General features: G+C 40.9%; 1 protein-coding gene across 9 annotated transcripts in view; it reads left to right on the top strand.

Annotated features, from left to right (window-relative positions):
• Nucleotides 1-536: 536 nt before the first annotated feature.
• CCSER2 (coiled-coil serine rich protein 2) overlaps nt 537-18,957 on the top strand; it is a 162,716-nt gene continuing 144,295 nt past the window's right edge. For 3 of the 9 annotated variants that reach the window (XR_011253069.1, XM_069572262.1, XM_069572265.1), the window contains exon 1: nt 588-855. The gene's annotated coding sequence lies outside the window, so the exon portion shown is untranslated. Of the gene's footprint in view, nt 856-14,949; nt 15,019-18,957 lie in introns of all 9 variants that reach the window. The other 6 variants (XM_069572261.1, XM_069572264.1, XR_011253067.1 and 3 more) reach the window with 3 other exon arrangements.

Genomic DNA, 18,957 nt, shown 5'->3' on the forward strand with positions numbered 1-18,957 from the left:
TAAGTCCCAAAGGGAAGGAGGGCCTGGTCCCAGGCAAAGGAAACCCAGATTGATAGTGTCCTGAATTTGTTTCCATTCTCAGCATTCCGGTGTGCCTCTGCCTTCCCCTCAATCTCAGCAAGATCTGCCAGAGTGTGTGGTTCTGACACTACCAGAGCAAGCACGGGAGGGCAGAGAACACAGATGGACTTATAAATACAAACTGTTAGAGGTGTCTTCTCTATCGAAAGGTGGGAGAGGAGCCCATGTCAGACCCAAAGCTCAGACTACTCCTAACTTCTCAGGGTCAGGAGGTTGAATTGCCGGGTTTGACCACGATCAGGCGACAAATGTTGGTTCAGGAGGCCGGCTATAGGTGGGTCAGCCTGTTAGAGGCATCACAGGTTTGCATCCAGCAAAGGCCTGAGTCAGGGGGCAGAGAGGCAAGGTCAGTGGAAGGGGGCGGGTCCCGAGTGGGGGCGTAGCCTGGGAAAGGCTGGCGTGAGGGCGGGGGCGGTGCCAGAGGTGGGCCGAGGCTGGAGTCAGACGGCGGGGGCGGGCCCAGAGGCGGGGCCTAGCCGCCGAAGGTTCGCGCCTGCGCGTGGGGGGACCGGGAGGCGGGGCTGCGCGCGCGCGGTGTGCGGGCTCCGGAGGGCGGAGTCCAGGCAGGCGCCGGCCGAGGGAGGGGGCGCGGTGGCTTTGGAGTCCTGCGCTCCCTCAGGCCGTGGACGCAATGGTGGCTGCTGCGGGGCAGGTGGCGGGACCGGCGTGGATGTGATGGGCGGCCCCTCGCTTCACCTGCCGTCCTTGGGCCTCTAGGTCGCTGGGCGACCCATAGCCGGGCCGCGGCTGAGGAGGCAGCGCGACCTCCGCACGGTGAGAGCCGGGGTCGGGGCGAGAGCCGGGGAGCGAAGTCGGGGGCGGGAGGCGAGGGGCGGCGAGCCTCCACGGCAGCGCTGAGCAGGGGGCGCGGTCCTGGGCCCAGACCTGGGCTCTTGGGATAGGGCTGTGGCGGCTTCCGGCCTCCTGCCTTCCGGAGGACCCTCTGGAGCCCCCGCGAGCCGCCCGAGGCCGGGCAGCTGTGGAGCGGGGAGGCCAGACGCCCCTCGCCCCTGGGGCTGTGACAGGCGCATCGGGGGCCTTGGGCCACTGGGGCTGCGGCCCTTCTCTTAGGAGAAATCAGGGGGAAGCTGAGATACCCAGTGATTTCAGTCAGGATGCTTGTGAGGGTTGATAGGGGAAAGTACCGGGGTGCCCCGAATGACTGTGGGTTTTTTTTTCCCTTTTTAAAATTACTGGGCCCAAACAAAGACACACCCTAAAAACACATCTTGAGGAGAAACTTTGGTGGCCCACACCGTTGCATAGGTTCAGATTCTCCTTTTCTTTTTATGCATCTGCTGTTTCTGTACATATATATTTTTAATGCACCTTACTCTTTTTTGTCAGGCAAAGGGAGAATGAATCCTTTGGGGGAGCGTTTGATGGCCAAGCTTGAGTTTGAATTTCAATAATTGCAAATTCATCTTTGTAGGCTACCCAGCCAATTAGGCTTGCTGTTCCTAGACTAGGCCTGAGCAGTGTGGAAATTACTGATGCAGGGACTCTTTGCAGTCCCAGATTGAAGTGTGTACGTTTCACTCCCACCGGTAAAATAACTGGAAGGTAGCTTTTTCAAAATAATATTTTGAAAGACATTCTTTTTCACCCCCCACCCCAGCATTGAAATATTAATCGAACCTATTAATTTTGCCATTTTAAAAAATTTCTTTTTTTTTTTTTTAATTTCTTAAGTGTAATCTTTTAGACTAGCTTAAAGAGAGTTTGGTTGTGGCCCTTCTTTAACCTAAAGGAATTTAAGATACTTGCTTTCTGCAGAAGATAGTCACAGAAAACATGGTTTATCTGTAATTGATTTATATATTACAAGAATTTAAGCATTCCTCCCTGTTTTGCGTGAAGTCAGATGTTAGATTCGTTTACGTCTTCATCTACTACTTCGTATCTTTAGTAGTTTCTTGCTCGTTTTCTTTGGTGATTCATCATCACTGACGTCAGATAATCTTTAGGTAACACACACAACACACACTTCCGTGAACCTTTTAGCTGTAATTCATACTCTGTTACTTCAGCGTTGTATTAATATGCCATAGTAACCAACTGCTGGCAGCCATCCTGAACAGCAGGAGCTCTCCATTTAACAAAAACATTCGACAATTTATTCTACCTTTCCTCACTCGGACCTGCATTTTCTGTTTGACTCAACTTTGAATGGGGGAAGAAGGGGAGACTTTTAAATTTCAGGTTTAAAAATCCATCAGTGACTCTTCATAATTTGTATTTGATAAAAGTCAGAGTCCTTCACAGTTTCCGGTACTTGTCTATATTTCTGATTTCATCTTCTGCCATTTTGCCTGCCCTCTCTGTACAAAGACTACTTAGAGTTTTCTGAAGATGTCCTCTTCCTTTGTGGTTTTGCCTCTATTGAGAATTTACCTGTTGCCTCTATTGATAAGTCTTCTCTCGTAAACATCTTGCCCTTCAAGACCTGACCAAATTATCACCTCTGAATCTTGTCCAGACGTCTTATCCCACTTGTCTCCACTGATCCATTAGTACATTGTACATTCTGCAGTTAGTACTTGTCAATTGGTAGTTAATGATTTCTTAACATGTCTGTGTCCACTAGACTTTTGGGCTTAAGGGAAGAGACATTTGCAGCTCCTAACACATGCTGTTGTATGGCACAGGTGCTCCCAAACTGTTCATTGAATGAATTTTTGAGGAATGCTCCTAATCCTGAATATAGTTTCTAGGCAAAGCATGTTAGCTACCTCTTTCCATGCTAGAAAACTTAGAAGAGATGACTGCACAAGGTACTTTAAAGTTTCTAAGAATAAAATCAAACTTACCGTTGCTAGTTAGTAATGAAACCCTATTCAGAAACCCTATTATGAAACCCTTTATTAAAAAAAAGCTAATATGTTTTATGACACAAGAATGACAGAGAGTATGACCAGTAAGGATCGCTGCTTTTTAAATTTAGGCCTTTATTTTAAGACAAATTTGGCCAAGGTCATGCAGGTAGGAAGGGACAGAACTGGGATACAGTCCAGGTCTTTTGACCATCTGTGTCCCCGGTTTCTTATTTCTAACTCTTGTTACAATCAGAGTAGGAGATTTTGAGAGGTTTGGACTTACTTAGATAAGGGAGTCTATTAGTGGAATATTGAACTTGAAAGAATTAATAGATTATTTGGTTCAGCTTTAAAGTTTTCACTCATTAAACAACTAAAGCCCCAAAGGGCAAGAACTCACTTGAGGTTAGTTAGAGTTACTTGTATCCCATATTTCCTGACGTCATGCTTGTGTATTTTTCATCATTCCCTGGTGCTCTAGGGGAAAACGAGGAAGTTACCAACCTACAGAGGGAGAGCAGGTCAGCTTCAGCCTCCTGGACTGCTTAGCTGCCTGCTACTCCTGGGGTCTTAGCACTCTTGAGGCTAGGAAACATGATGATTCATTTGGGAGTATAGGAGAAACCTAATCTCACTATTCCATTTGTCTAGAGAGTTTTGGATCTCATTGCTTGACAGAATGTCCTATAATAAGTGGCTTCTGCTCACCATATGGAGACCCCCACATAAAGTTACATTTTGATGGTAAAATAAGATTCAATAAAATAAGGTTGCAGCTGGCTAATAGCATGGTTAAAGTTACATGTATGGCTAGCTGTTTGTGAGAGGAGCTATCTGATTACACCTACATGATAGGTTTTTTGGGAAAGTAAAATTGGTTTTATGCCTTTGAAAACTTAGTTTTGAAATGTGTACTTAGCATAATAGGCCTGATCAATATCAGCATGCTACTTAATGGTCAAAGAAATAAAAAAAATTAAAATAAACTTAAAGTTGTTTCTCATTTATTTGTCATATATACACAATTTTGTACTGTAATCAAAGCATAGATATAGTGTTCAATATTTGCCTTCATATTTAATGTTTTCTTATTATGGTTTTTATGCATTTAAATTATTATACAGTGTTACAGTGAATTTATTTATTTATAATTATTGGATATCTAAGCTGCTTCCCATTTTTCACAGGATGCAGTTAGTTAACTTGTAGAGGTCCTTTGTTTTGCTTCTTCCCTTTAGGCTAAAGTTCTAGGAAGAGGCTTATAAGGTTAAGAGGTGTAAAGGTTTTTGTCATCTTTGAAAAATATTGTCAGATTTATTTCTGATGGTAGTATTTATTTACACTGCTTCCAGCAGCTTGGTTGACCAGTTTTATTTTTTACTTTTACAGGCTTTTGTTTTTAACTTTTTTTCCCCAAATGAGTATAAGAGTATCTGGTGTCTAAGATCACTGTTCACAGTAGAAAAGGAAGTGCAGTATTTTTCTCATTATATTTTCTTCTTTGTAGGATTGTTTGTCTTTTACCTATAAATTTACTGGAATCTTCTTACTAATTTTCTTTAGCACTTAGTCTCATAAATATATTATTCTCTTGAAAGATGTTTGTGATCCGTTTTATCTTTGTTATTTTTATTGCTGTAGACTTTCAACTTTAAAATTATTAAAATCGTTGACTTAAATTTTTTTGTGTGAGATTTCATCTTTTGATTGTGAGGTCTCTGAGAAAAATGTCCTTCCACCATGTGATGCATATTTTTATTTTCTTAAGCTTGTAGAGTTTGTTTTGTTATATATGTATCTTTAACAATAATATATGCAGTTGTAGTCACATTTAAATTATGTGGATTTTATACTAAAGAGAATCACATTCTTATGAATATCTGAATTTCCATTGCTAAACCCCTGTCTTTTTTCTTCTTGAACTTGAATAGGAAACAGAATGAAGCTAAGATAGTTATTTTTTTAACAAATGGATTTTTTTGAAAAAATAAAGTAAATTTAGACCAAAAATTTCATGAAAGCAATATTTTAGTTAATTGAAATAGTTGTTGGTTCAGGATTGACTAGAAGATCATTTCTGATTTAACTTTTATTGTTAATCATTCTAAAATATATGAAAATAAAATTTGGTTATTTTCTTCCTTTGGGAGTAAGACAGTCTAGATAGATGAGACAATCTTGGCACCGGTACTTTGCTGGCACTTGAATAGAACTTCTTACTTAATCTTCATAATGATCCTAAGATGTGGGTTCTTTTCATATTTTCATTTTGGAAATGAGAAAGAGAGGTAAGGTGACCTGCCAAAGGTAACACAGCTAGTAAGTTGGGACGAGAACTCAAACAGTCTGCCTGCTTTTGAAGTTCTCTATTTGAAAAATATGTTATTTTCCCTGCTAAGGAGTTGAATTTTATCTTCAGGTCCTGGAAGCATATTAGATGTTTCAAAGCAAGCGGATGATATAGGATGTTATATCTTTTAGGGAGATGGCTGCTGTGTCATTGGATACATATTGACATATGTATATTGACATATTGTGGATATATATTGAATTGTGTTTCTGATAGGAAGTAGTTGAAATAGGTCTAATGAGAAATGAAGCCTAAACTGCAAGTTGGAAGTAGAGATGAGGGGAGATGAGGGGATATTATGGAAACATATGGAGCTTAGTAACTGATAAGAGAGTGGGAAGCTGGAGTATTGATTTGGATGTTATCGAGTGGGGTAATGACAAATGACTGAGCTCACAGCTCTTTGTTCTGTTTTGCTCATAGCACTGACTGTGATTTATTGTACCTAACTTGGTGACACAGCTACCTCCCCTATTGGGTTATGTACTTGCCAAGGCCAGGAGCTGAGTAGAAGGCATGAGCTAATACAGGAAGATGGCAAGAAACTGAACTGGGGGTATGAAACATGAAATCACCAAAATATAAAAGTGGCTGGAGGACGAGAAGCTCTAGAGAGTGGCAGCTGTCAGGGAGAAGGGGGAGAGCCATCAGTGCAGGACTAGGTGTGTTAAGGAGAGGGGAGTGTGAGCACTGAAGTGAATACAGAATGCCACCGCCGGCTGCAAAAGGTTTTGGTTCGTGTGCCCTCGTGTGATTTGCTGGTGGCCAGTGGCTCTGTGGAATTAAACAGTCTTTCCTTTGTTTCTGACCTTTTCCCCTCCTCAGTACCTTTTGCAGACTATGCTGTGTCCTCTTCATAGCTTCTGTCATCTGCTTGCTGCAGGTGCTGTTGCTGGGGGCCTGACTCAGCCTATAGAGAGCAACCAACCAGAATGGTCCTGTCCTTTTAAGTGAATTGACCAAGCAAGAGCATGATAGGTGTAGTTGCTTGAGTTTTCAGTTCTTTTCTCCTGAGTTGGTTGCCTTGAATGCTTCCAGAACTACCTCTCTGACTTGGTTACTACCTCTGGTTGGTTGAGATTTGGAGTCATTTGGAAGCCAGAGGATTCTTAAAGCCTGCATCCATGAAAAAATTTCACATTTTCCACGTCAATCAGAAAGTTAATTTGAAAATATTTAGATCATTTTTGAGGATTGTTGACCATCATTCTAAATAATTAAGAGTCTGTGTTCTCTTTGTATAGTTCTATCATTATCTAAGGTGTGGGAACTTGTTTTAAATTTCTGTGATCCGTTCCTAACTTGCTTCATTTGTCTGTTTTTCGAAGAGTCGCTTAGAAAAGGAATTTGTGCGTGCTATCGTCTGCTGCCATTAGCTTCAGAGCATCCTTTCCTTCACTGTCTGCATTGTCCTTTCTCTTATCCTTTCGCCCAGTTTCTGTACTCGGTAAGTAGACTAGGAAGTGGAAAAGAGGAAAAATATGGGTGATTATTCCTCTCTCCCGCCTTTCCAGTTGTTACTCTTTTCCCTCCCCATTACTGCGCCCAGCTGTCCATTTTGGCATGATCTGCCCCATCTCTTCAATTCTGTGTGTGGTAATGGGAGATGCAAGGCAGCTCTTTAATTGAGGAATGCTGGATTTCTTAGGGTTTTGGTTCTTCTGTGATCTCAGTTTTGATGTCATATTGAAGAGCCTAGGTGACATCTTATATCTTAACAGATGTTTCGATTCCCTGGCAATCTACTTCTCTTTAAAATGGAAAAAAATAAATGCAAGTCCTGTTTCTTTGAATCCCTACCCCCCCCTTCCCCCTCCCTCCCCCCAACACATACCCCTGTGGATACACTAGAGACAGTGAAGATAGGCAGTCACCAGAAGCTACTTTGAATTGTTGTTGTCATTATATTAATGAGACTTGGTTGCAGCCTGAGTGCTTTGGGGAAATTTGAGAGCTTTCTCTGACCATTATATCTTGGCAGCCAGTGTTAGGGTTGGGAGTTACAATTTTCTCAGAAGACCATAGCTCAGAAAAGCTGGGACTATTCATAAGAGCTGTTGAAGTGTATGGAATGGATCTGGTGATATTTTCATCTGAATTGGTAGGCCAGCCTACAGGAAACATATCTAGGTGATATTTCTTTGCAGGAGGCAGGGATGGCCATTTCTTCTTCTTTTATTTAAAGAATTTATCTCAAGCTTATTTTAAGATAGTCTGGACTTGGCAGCCCTTATTTATAATTGGCATCAGTTAGAGATGTAGATTTGGACGTTTTTGTGGCTAGTTCTGCAGTTGACTTTTTTTTTTTTTTTAATGACTTGAGGATTACTTCATGGTAAGGTTCCTCAGCCCAGACTTTGAGACCAGTTCCTGAATTTGGATTTTCTTCATTCATGCCATCTAGCCATTCATCAAATGCCAGCTGGGCGCTGGCTAGTAATGATGCAGTGAAGAAACATGTTTTCTGATCTTGTGGGAACTTATATTCTAGTAACAAGGAACAGGAAGTCAACAAGTATATATGTAACATGTCAGTTACTTTTGTTGTTGTTGCTCAGTTGCTAAGTCATGTTTGACTGTTTTTTGTGACCCCATGAACCGTAGCCTGCCATGCTCCTCTGTGCATGGGATTTTCTAGACAAGAATACTAGAGTGGATTGCCTTTTCCTTCTCCAGGGGATCTTCCTGACCTAGGGGTTGAACCTGGGTCTCCTGCACTGGCAGGTGGATTCTTTACCGCTGAGCCACCAGGGAAGCCCATCAGCCATGATATTGCTGTGGAAAAAAGCAAAGCAAAACAAGATGGGAAGAGTGTGCAGGGGGATGCTTCTGTTTTATATAAGGTGGCTAGAGGAGGCTGCAGTGATGAGTGGTGAACGGAGGTGTGGAAGAAGTGAGGCTGTGATTAATTTGTGCTGATATTAGGGGAGGGAATTTGAGGAAGATGAAATGAGTGCAGTCTTTTGTCTGAAGCATGCTTGTCCTATTTGAGGAGTTGTAAGTAGATCCTTTTTTTAAATTTTTTTGTACTGTGGTGAGGGACAGGGATGCCTGGTGTGCTGCAGTTCATGAGGTTGCAAAGAGTCAGACATGACTTAGCGACTGAACAACCACCACAAGTAGCTCGTTGGAGGCATTGAGGGAAATGACACGAAGGTGGAAGATGAGGTCAGGTGGGAGAGGGGCTGAAGGGATGGCAGTGGGTGTGTGAAATAGATCATATATGACGTTGTAGGCCAACAGAACTTTTCAGTTTTTACCCTGGAAGTGGGAAGCTATTGGTTGAATTTGACTTGTTTTAAATAGACCTCTTCAACTGCTGTGTAGAGAATGTCAAAGGTGAGGCATAATCAGATAATTCAGCAGGCTCCTGCAATAACCCCGGATGGGAGATGATGGTGATTTTAGCCAGGGTTGGGAGAAGTGCACATGTTCAGTATACAGTACATTTTGAAGGTAGAGCCAGCAGGATTTGGTGGTGGATTGGATGTGGGTTGTAGGTTTTGACCTGAAAACCTGAAAGAATGGCATTGCCATTTACTGGCATGGGGAAAACCTCAGGAGAAGCATGTTGTAAGGGTAAGTAATAATGAGTTAAGTTTTGGATTTGTTAGCAGTCCAAGTGGAGATACTGTCTAGACAGCTAGGTATACATGAGTCTGCATTTCAGTTCAGAGAAGTAGCTGGGGATATAAGTTTCCTGTCATTGGCATAGAGGTAATATTTAATACTATTAAAACTGATTGAGATAATCTAGGGAGTGAGAGACTTCTCCACTGGAGAATTCAAGAGACTTTGCCTTGGGATCCTGTAATGCTGTTGGAGAGAGAGGGACCTGGAGAGCGAGAGTTAGTGCTAGAGTTAAAAAAGGAGAGTGGATCACAAAGAGTCAGACACGACTGAAGACTGAGGAGGCTTGCACGCACACACACACACACATCCATTTTATCCTAATCTGTGACCCTAAGGTCTGTCATTATCATATATGTGTCTTTATGTATTGACCTATTTTTTCCCAAATGAAGACAGTGGCTCCTGGAGAGAGATATAAAAGAGCATCTCTTCCCTCCAGTTTGGTGAGTTTTCTTCAGTTCAAAACTGTAATTTTTATATGTGGGTTAGCAAAATTTTTAATAAGTTATTAGGAATCTGTTAAGTTTTTTTTTTGGTTGTTGTTATTTTGACCAGTTTTTCTTTGGTAATTTTTACTAATTACAATTCTCAGTAGTTTGGCACAGTGCTAGCCATGTGGTTTGTGTGTTAGTCGCTCAGTCATGTCTGACTCTTTGCGACTCCATGGACTGTAACTCAGCAGGCTTCTCTGTGTGTGGAATTTTCCAGGCAAGAATACTGGAGTGGGTTGCCATTCCCTTCTCCAGGGGGATTTTCCCAATCCAGGAATCGAACCAAAGTCTCCTGCATTGCAGGTAGATTCTTTCTCGTCTGAGCCACCAAGGAAGCCCTTAGCCGTGTGGTAGGTTTTGAATTTTGATTTGGTTTTCTCTGTCTGCTCTTGTAGTTTTATTATGAAGTACCTTAAATTTTTTTTAAGTGATAAAAACCTTTTAAAGTATAAGCAAAATACTTTTAAGGGAAAAACTCAGCGGCCACTCTTTCTCCTTTTTTTCTAACGTCTCTGGTTGCACTTGTACTGTAATTGTTTCTGATTATTGAGTTATCTGAGATGAGCTCTGAAGCTCCTGTTGAAAGCCCGTATTACAGTTACAGCACTCTGTGTGCCTCTTTCTGTGGTTCACTTATGGTTGAGTAAGTAGTTGTCGATATTTAGTGCTGGAGCATTATTGCAGCCGTTTCTTCGACTTCTTTAGTTTTCTTCCAGCTTTTCTTTCCTTAGCCACTGATCCATGCTGCTACCTTGGATTTCTGAAACAAGCTTTGTAATCGCTTAAAAACCTCTGTGTCCCTGCCCTGAGTTTTTCTTCTTTCCTTCTTCCTACCTGCACTTGCGCTCTGCTTTAGGGATGTAGAGTGCTCCTTAGGGAATTCTAGGGCACATTTGAGGTTTCTTAGCACTGGACGACAGGGGAAGGGTCAAATTCCTTATCAGTGTATGGAAAGTCCTTCATGAGCTGTGGCCCTCACCTCTGTCATGGTTCCATGAAGATGAGAAACTCTTTTGACATCTCCATGCTTTTGCACATACTATTTCTTATTTTTCCAGAATACTATTCAACTTCTTAGCTCTATTGTTAAGTGACTTCATCTTTTGGAAAGCTCAGCATAGACATCTCCTTTTCCAGGATGGCTTCTAGGTCTGTTTTATCATGTCTCCTCTCCCCGGCGTCCGTTATCTTCTCCGTTCTGTTACCCGTGTTCCTTTACATTTTGCAATTATTTTGTTGTAGTATTTGCTGTATGTTACTTTGTTTGCTTTTTGTCTGGTCTCCTTTGTTCCATTGTAAACTGATAGTCCCTCAATAAATTTTTGTTGAATGAATGATTGAATAAAGCAAGTAATTATTCAGTATTGACTCAGTTTAGATTGACCTATTTGGTTGGGCTTTTCAGTTCAGTTCAGTCGCTCAGTCGTGTCTGACTGCTTGTGACCCCGTGAACCACAGCACGCCACCAGGCCTGCCTGTCCATCACCAGCTCCCGGAGTTCACCCAGACTCATGTCCATTGAGTCGGTGATGCCATCCAACCATCTTATCCTCTGTCATCCCCTTCTCCTCCCACCTTCAATCTTTCCCAGCATCAGGGTCTTTTCAAATGAGTCAGCTCTTCACATCAGGTGGCCAAAGTATTGGAGTTTCAGCTTCAACATCAGTCCTTCCGATGAACACCCAGGACTGATCTCCTTTAGGATGGACTGGTTGGATCTCCTTGCAGTCCAAGGGACTCTCAAAAGTCCTCTCCAACACCACAGTTCAAAAACATCAATTCTTTGGTGCTCAGCTTTCTTTATACTCCAACTCTCATATCCATACATGACTACTGGAAAAACTATAGCCTTGACTAGACAGACCTTTGTTGACAAAGTAATGTCTCTGCTTTTTAATATGCCATCTAGGTTGATCATAACTTTCCTTCCAAGGAGTAACCGTCTTTTAATTTCATGGCTGCAATCACCATATCTGCAGTGACTTTGGTGCCCTAAAAAATAAAGTCAGCCACTGTTTCCACTCTTTCCCCATCTATTTGCCATGAAGTGATGGGACCGGATGCCATGATCTTAGTTTTCTGAATCTTGAGCTTTAAGCCAACTTTTTCAGTCTCCTCTTTCACTTTCATCAAGAGGCTCTTTAGTTCTTCTTCACTTTCTGCCATAAGGGTGGTATCATCTGTATATCTGAGGTTATTGATATTTCTCCCGGCAGTCTTGATTCCAGCTTGTGCTTGTTTCAGCCCAGCGTTTCTTATGATGTACCCTGCATATAAGTTAATATATAAATATACAGCCTTGACGTGCTCCTTTTCCTATTTGGAACCAGTCTGTTGTTCCATGTCCAGTTCTAACTTGCTTTCTGACCTGCATACAGGTTACTCAAGAGGCAGGTCAGGTGGTCTGGTATTCTCATGTCTTGAAGAATTTTTCACAGTGTATTGTGATACACACAGTCAAAGGCTTTGGCATAGTCAATAAGGCAGAAGTAGATATTTTTCTGGACCTCTCTTCCTTTTTCGATGATCCAGCGGATGTTGGCAATTTGATCTCTGGTTCCTCTGCCTTTTCTAAAACCAGCTTGAACAACTGGAAGTTCATGGTTCACATATTGCTGAAGCCTGGCTTGGAGAATTTTGAGCATTGCTTTATTAGCGTGTGAGGTGAGTGCAGTTGTGCGGTGGTTGGAGCATTCTTTGGCATTGCCTTTCTTTGGGATTGGACATCAGTTTCATTTTTACAGGCTGTGCAAATAAACAATTCAGACAGCATCCTTAAAGCCAAAGACTCACCCTCATAGTGTCTTAGGAGATTGACATTTTGTTAAATATTTGTTCCTATGAGCAAATAATAATATTTGTTGATTCCATTATGTAGCTCAAATTTCTCTTTTTGTCTGAATATCTGAATGTAGCTGACTTGAACGATACAGATTTGAACTGCATGTCCACTTATGTGTGGAATATTTTCAAAAGTAGATTCTGTAGTACTGTACCATCTTGGTTGGTGACATCTGCAGATACAGAGGGACCAGCTATAGGGAAGGCTGACTGTAAGTTGTACTTGATTTTCAGCTGCATGGGGGGTTGGCATGCTTAGCTCCTGTGGTTTCATTTTTTTCTCTTTGATGTTTCTGTTTGGATATTGTCCTTAGACATCTCTCATCCTAACCGTATCTTAAACTCATTCCCTAAACTTTATCTTGACTTCTCCATTAATGTTTTCTATATTACCATCTTGTAGTCACTCGGGTTTCTCTGTGGTAACTTTGAGTCTTCCTTCTATATCTTGTCATTACTGAGTTCTTTTGTAATTCAACAAAAATTTTTTGGCCACTTCCTGTGTTCCTGTTTTGTTCTAATTGTGAGAGGCCTAATAAGAGAGGGTTCCAATTCACAAATGATTATGATGCAATGTGATGGGTATAATAATTTGGTAATAGTGGAATATCTAGGGCACCCTGGGATTAGAGAATATCTCTCTTTTGTGTATCTCTTTAAGTCTTATTTTGTCTACTGCCAGCATCTTTCAGGCCCTTATTAACGTTTAGATAATTTTAAGACTGCTTAATAGCTTGTAACTCTCTTGTCATTCCAGTTCATCATGAAATTTGTCACCAGGCTAGTTGTTTCAAAAAGGAAAAAAGAAAGCTACATGTCTTTCTTTTTTCTCACAGAATAAAATCTAAAATAGAATGAAATCTGGAATGCAAAGTCTTTGGCCCAGACTTCCTTTCTTGTCTTCTGCTACATGAACCTTTCATTCCAGCAAACTCTCCCACATTCTGTTCCAAATACACTTTGCACTCTTCCTTTTTTGTTTCCTCCTCCCAACAATGTGTGTGTGTTTTTTTTTTCTCTCTTGCTCCTACTTATTGAGATTATATCAATCCTTGGACATAATTACTAATTGTTAAATCCTGTGTGAACTGTTTAGATGATCATGCCCATATTCTTGACACCTTTTTCTTGGCTTCCGTGATACCACTCTCTCCTGTTTCTCTTTCTTACCTCTTCTTTCTCAGCTGTCATTACTAACTGTTGTCCCTTAATATTAATATTTTCTAAGGTTTCAGCCTGACCTCTTTTTTCTTCATTGCTATGCTTTCTTGAACACACATTATTTTTTGTTATCTCATGTGTTCATTTATTCACCCTAGTTTCTCTCTTGAGCACACCAGTCCTTAAATTTGCTGTTTAGAATGTCCACCTGATTGTTTAACAGAAAATCTGAAACTTAAAACATCAAAAATTTGTACGTGGTCTTCTCCGGACTCATGTATTTACTTCATTTCCTGACTTGGCTAGTGATGTTGCCAGTCACTCAGTTACCCCAGTTATAAACCTGAGAATCATCTTGACTTCTGTTCCTTTTCCTTTGGCTGTCAAGTTCTGCTGATGGAGCTTTTCCTTCTCCATTCTCCTTACTGTTTCCTTGGGCCAGGCTCTACTATTCTGAGTAGACCATTGTAAAAAGCCCTTTTGTAAGTGATTTTTCTCCCTGTGTCCTGGATATTCTACAGGAAATGCATGTTGGTTGTATCCAGCAGGAATGTCAAAAGGCAAAATAATTTTGAATCTGCCATCCTAGAATAACACTTGAACCAAGGACTAAACGTTGTGTATCCATTAAAGGTCTATTTACTAAATGTCTCTGTTAGGTTGTTATATGCATTGTTATATGCTTTTTATAAGAAATTTGCTTAAGGGTTAATAACGTAATCTGTAAGGATTAATGGGAAAAAACAAGAAAAGATACATGGATAAGTGCCAGATATAACCTTACAGGACATTTTCTTAATGAGGTAGGAAAAGAGATTAAAAGTTTGAAAGTAATACTTGCTGCTCTATGTCCAAATGCCAGTTAAAGAACAACTGAGTTTAGGAAGATCTTGAGGCTGTGAATAAATGAAAATAGGAGCTTTAGTGTGTAGAATTGTAAGCTAATATATTTGAATAGTACTTTGAAGAGATGCTGTTTAACTGTCAGATAATACCCAGAAGAGACTCCTGATATCATTGTTGTGCATTCCTGGAAGACGCTGGCCTAATATGCTGATGCTGCAGATAGGATAACATCATCACTATACCTCTACATCCTTTAATATGATTCACCAGCACAAGTTGGTTAGTATTGAATCATCATTTTCTGAACCCAGATATAGCCATAGATGAGCTCTTTAGTTTCCTGAACTTTTTCTTGATTTGCTAACAGATTTTGTAAAATTTTGTGGAATTTGTCTTGCTTGCAACATTTAAAGAATTCTACATTTGCGGAAGAAAGTATTTTAAAATTTGAATCCTTTATATTCTGGATGCTTTAGCACATATTTCAACATAATTGAATTTTACATGTTGGTGAATATTTTGCAGAAATATTAAGTGTATTTTTATTAGCCTTTGCTGTTGCTACATTGTTGATCTTTATTTACGTTTTGGATAAATTTAGGGTTTGTGAGGCTGGCAGTAGATTCTCACTTGGAGATTATGTTGGAAAATCTTTGAGCATCTGTAATGTAGCATTTTGACATTTAGAGTGGGGTGTGTGTATCATTTTGGCTTATATTTTTCTGCCTAGGGAGCACCCTTGAGGAGGTAAGAAAGGAAGGTAAACAGTCTTCAGAGCGAGTCCCTAAGGTGGACCAAGGTGAGTGAGTGGGCATTTTGAGCCAAGGTGGGTAGTACGGCTCCAAGACTGATAAGAAGTCCTGAAAGATCATGGTATGGTCACAGATCCTTGGGTGGTTTGGTATAAGTGGAAGACAGGGTTTATTGTGCAGTGATGAGAGAGACCTGGTGCAAGGGAATGAAAGCCAGATTTTTGAAGGTTTTTTTGTCTTAACTGCATTTTCTTTTAATTTTTATTTTTAGTTAGAGGATAATTGCTCTACAATGTTGTGTTGGATTATGCTGTATAAGAGCGTGAATCAGCCAGAGATATCCACGTATCCCCCTCCTTCCTGAGCCTCCCTCCCAGCCCCTCCTTCCACCTCACCCCCTAGGTCGTCTCAGGGCACCAAGCTGAGCTCCCTGTGTTATGTTTAGTTGCATTTTCTTAGTGTCTGTGTGTCTATGGATAGGTCGTGTGATTTCTCCAGTTTCATTTTGTTTAATTTACAAAATGAGAATAATGGCAATATTCTGCATTGTAGGATAGTTGTGAGGTTTAAATGAGGTGTTGTAGGCTTGGGATTCAAGTCCTCAGTAGATGTCACCTGCTGTTGTTAGTACTGTTTTAAAGCATTTGTTCTTTGGAGGGCCACCGAAAGAGTTTGAGTTGAAGAGGGAAATGATCAGATTTGTGATTTTAAATGTCAACTCTGGGAAAGCTATAGGGATGAAATGAAGGGGAAGAAACTGAAGGTAGGGAATTAAGAAAAATTATGCTAGAATACTAGCTAGAGATGGTAAGATTCTAGATTAGGAAATGAGGTAGTGTTGGAGAAGACAGGGTGGAGTTGAGAATTATTACAAATTGACATGCGCACTGTATGCCATGAGTTGGAGAGATCTAAAGGAAACTAGGTGAGCAGACAGCCATCATAGAGTACCCAGCTAGGTAGGAAGCGTTGTGTTCTCCTACTCATAAGAGAGTGCAGAGAGGGTGGTTAGAAGCCAGTGCTTGTCATTGCCAAGGAGCTAATGACTGAGCTGGGTTGCCTACTTTTCTCAGTGGGGCAGAAGCATTTGGGCAAATCTGGATGAGTCCAGAGCAGTGACTCTGGGCAGCTCACTGGGATAATGTGCCTACTGTCAGGAAACTCTTAGGAGTGGAGAAGAAGAATGACATAGACCACAAGTAGACCTAAGTGTAGTGGGGTTTCCCAGGTGGCGCTAATGGTAAAGAACCTGCCTGCCAGTGCAGGGGACATAAGAGACATGAGTTTGATTCCTGGGTCAGGAAGATCCCTTGGAGGCAGAAATGACAACCCACTCCAGTAGTCTTGCCTGGAGAAACCCGTGGACAGAGAAGCCTGGCAGGCTATAGTCCATAGGATCGGAGAATCAGACACAACTGAAGCAACTTAGTGTACATAGACCTAAGCATTGCTGCTGCTGCTGCTAAGTCGCTTCAGTCGTGTCTGACTCTGTGCGACCCCAGAGACGGCAGCCCACCAGGCTCCCCCGTCTCTGGGATTCTCCAGGCAAGAACACTGGAGTGGGTTGCCATTTCCTTCTCCAATGCATGAAAGTCAAAAGTGAAAGTGAAGTCGCTCAGTCGTGTCCGACTCTTAGCGAGCCCATGGACTGCAGCCTTCCAGGCTCCTCCGTCCATGGGATTTTCCAGGCAAGAGTACTGGAGTGGGGTGCCATTGCCTTCTCCAACCTAAGCAGTACCAGGTATGAAACAGAAAAAGAGCTAATCCCTGAGGAGTTGGAAGGACTGACTGACAGTGTTGTGCTGTGTTGTTATTTGGATTTTCTAAGTACTAAGAGAGGATCAAGCCCTACTAGAGACTCACCTGAGGTGGTTTTGTTAATTTTACAAGCCCTTCAGATATTTGCTGAAATGTATCCTTCAGACATTTGCTATTTTAACATTTGATAGTGAGACCTTTTGAGGTATTACTTTACAGTCATTTTGGGTAAAGATGTATTTCTATTTTTTAGTTGGGTTTTTTTTTTTTGAAATACTTTATACCCTTTATGTTTGTGTGTTTTTGTTTAATTGTGTTGTGTCTGGCAAGTTTAATTGTAGCATTTGAAAAACTACCTTTCACAGTAAAATCGTTAGTTTTTAATTTGTTTGCTAAGTTGACTATTCTTACCTGACATAATTTTACTTAAACATTCTTTCATAACAGAGAACAAAGTTCTATCTAGAATCATATGACATGTATTTTCTTGTTACTGAAGTGTTCTATGCATTGTATTGACCAGTTGCCAGTATAGGTTAAATATAAACGTACTTTGATTTTAAGGTGTGGTTTTAAGACTTCAGACTTCTGTGGTTTTAATACTCAGACTTCAGCCTTTAACTTTTTTCAGTCGTAGTTTATGAAATTATCTATTGTTTGTGTCTTTAAGGTAAACATGATTTTTGGATTGTTCATAGTGATATTAGTATTTTCATTTCTTTATCAGCAACCCCTCGTTGTTATGTTTCTTTTGCTATGGAATTAGAATAAGACTCTTTCCTACATATTGCTATGTCCAAGGTAAAACAAACCCCAAACACCCTTTTACTAGAATTGTACTCATAACATTTATTTTCTTCAGTAACTTTCATTTCTTCACTCAGTAACTTTTACTGTTTTTTCTACATCTTTAAGAATGAAAGTTATTCAAATATGTTGTGGTCCTTGTTTTCAAGGAGCTTGCAGTCTAGTAGAGAAAGTAGAGCACATGTAGACATGATTCTAAAGGTAAAATAGTGTGCTGCTTGCTGTACTTAGAGAGGTGTAGGAGTGTTCAGGAGGAACACTTAGTCTGGGTAGAGGTCACATGAACATGCTAATTCTACAGTGAGGTTTATTGTTTATGTTACATGAAAAGAGAAAATACAGAAGCACAGAGCTGTCATCTAGTAGCCTGATATACATCAGAACATAAGGCAGAGAACGTTCCCGAGAGCAGAGGTATAGATATTGTACTTCCTGCGAGGTTGCAAATTGCAAAAAACCTGTTCCAGTCCTTCACCTCTTCTCATGCCATCTCTCTGTAGTGCTGTTGGGTATACTTCTTGTGTCCCTGGTGGGGACACTGCTCTGGGTTGTAGAAGAGACAAGTTGGCTTGTTGAGGGAATATATATATGAGATGGGTTGATTATTTAGCATGAGTAAGAGAAATTTAGGACTAACTGCTTAAAACATTTTTTTTCTTTTAAATTTGGAAATTATTTCATACTCAGGAAAGTTACAAGAATGAGAGTACTACAGAGACTGAGCAGTGTTTATCCAGGTTCACCTTTTGTTACTATTTTATGCCGTTTGCTTATCATTTGCTCTCTCACGTATGTACATAAATACATATATGTATACATACGTCTGTCGATGTGTATGTGCTCTTGGTCGTGCCCACATGTGCCAAGCATTTGGGAGTAAGTTGCATATGTCATGATGTGTACGTGCTAAGTTGCTTCACTCATGTCAGACTCTGTGCGACACCATGGACTGTAACCCAGCAGGTCCTCTGTCCATGGACTTCTCCAGGCAATAATACTGGAGTGGGCAAGAATAGTGAATACAAACTACTTCACTAAATTTTATGTTGATACAATAATTTAATCTACCGTTTGTATCCCAATTTTAAAAAAATTGACTGAGTCTCTTTTATAACTTTAACCCCTTTCCACAGACTGCCTTTTAAAGAGCAGAGAATGAATCTTGAGAGATTTTTGGTGGCCGTTTTCTATTAAAAGTCTAAAGGAAATCATGGAGACTCAAGTTGGATTCCCCTTTTATTCTGCATCTTGTCTGTCCCCCAGTCTTTCCATCTCAGAAAACGGCAGCACCGTTAGAACAACCATAAGTTGTTCCATTTAATCTATCACCGAATGCTATGGCTCCTATCTCCCCAGTCACCATGAACTCTTTTCTGTCCATCTGCTTCACCCTGCCTCTCCATATTTCTCATCTGACTCCT

Source organism: Ovis canadensis, chromosome 25, assembly GCF_042477335.2.
Source record: "Ovis canadensis isolate MfBH-ARS-UI-01 breed Bighorn chromosome 25, ARS-UI_OviCan_v2, whole genome shotgun sequence".
Taxonomy (NCBI): Eukaryota; Metazoa; Chordata; class Mammalia; order Artiodactyla; family Bovidae; genus Ovis; species Ovis canadensis.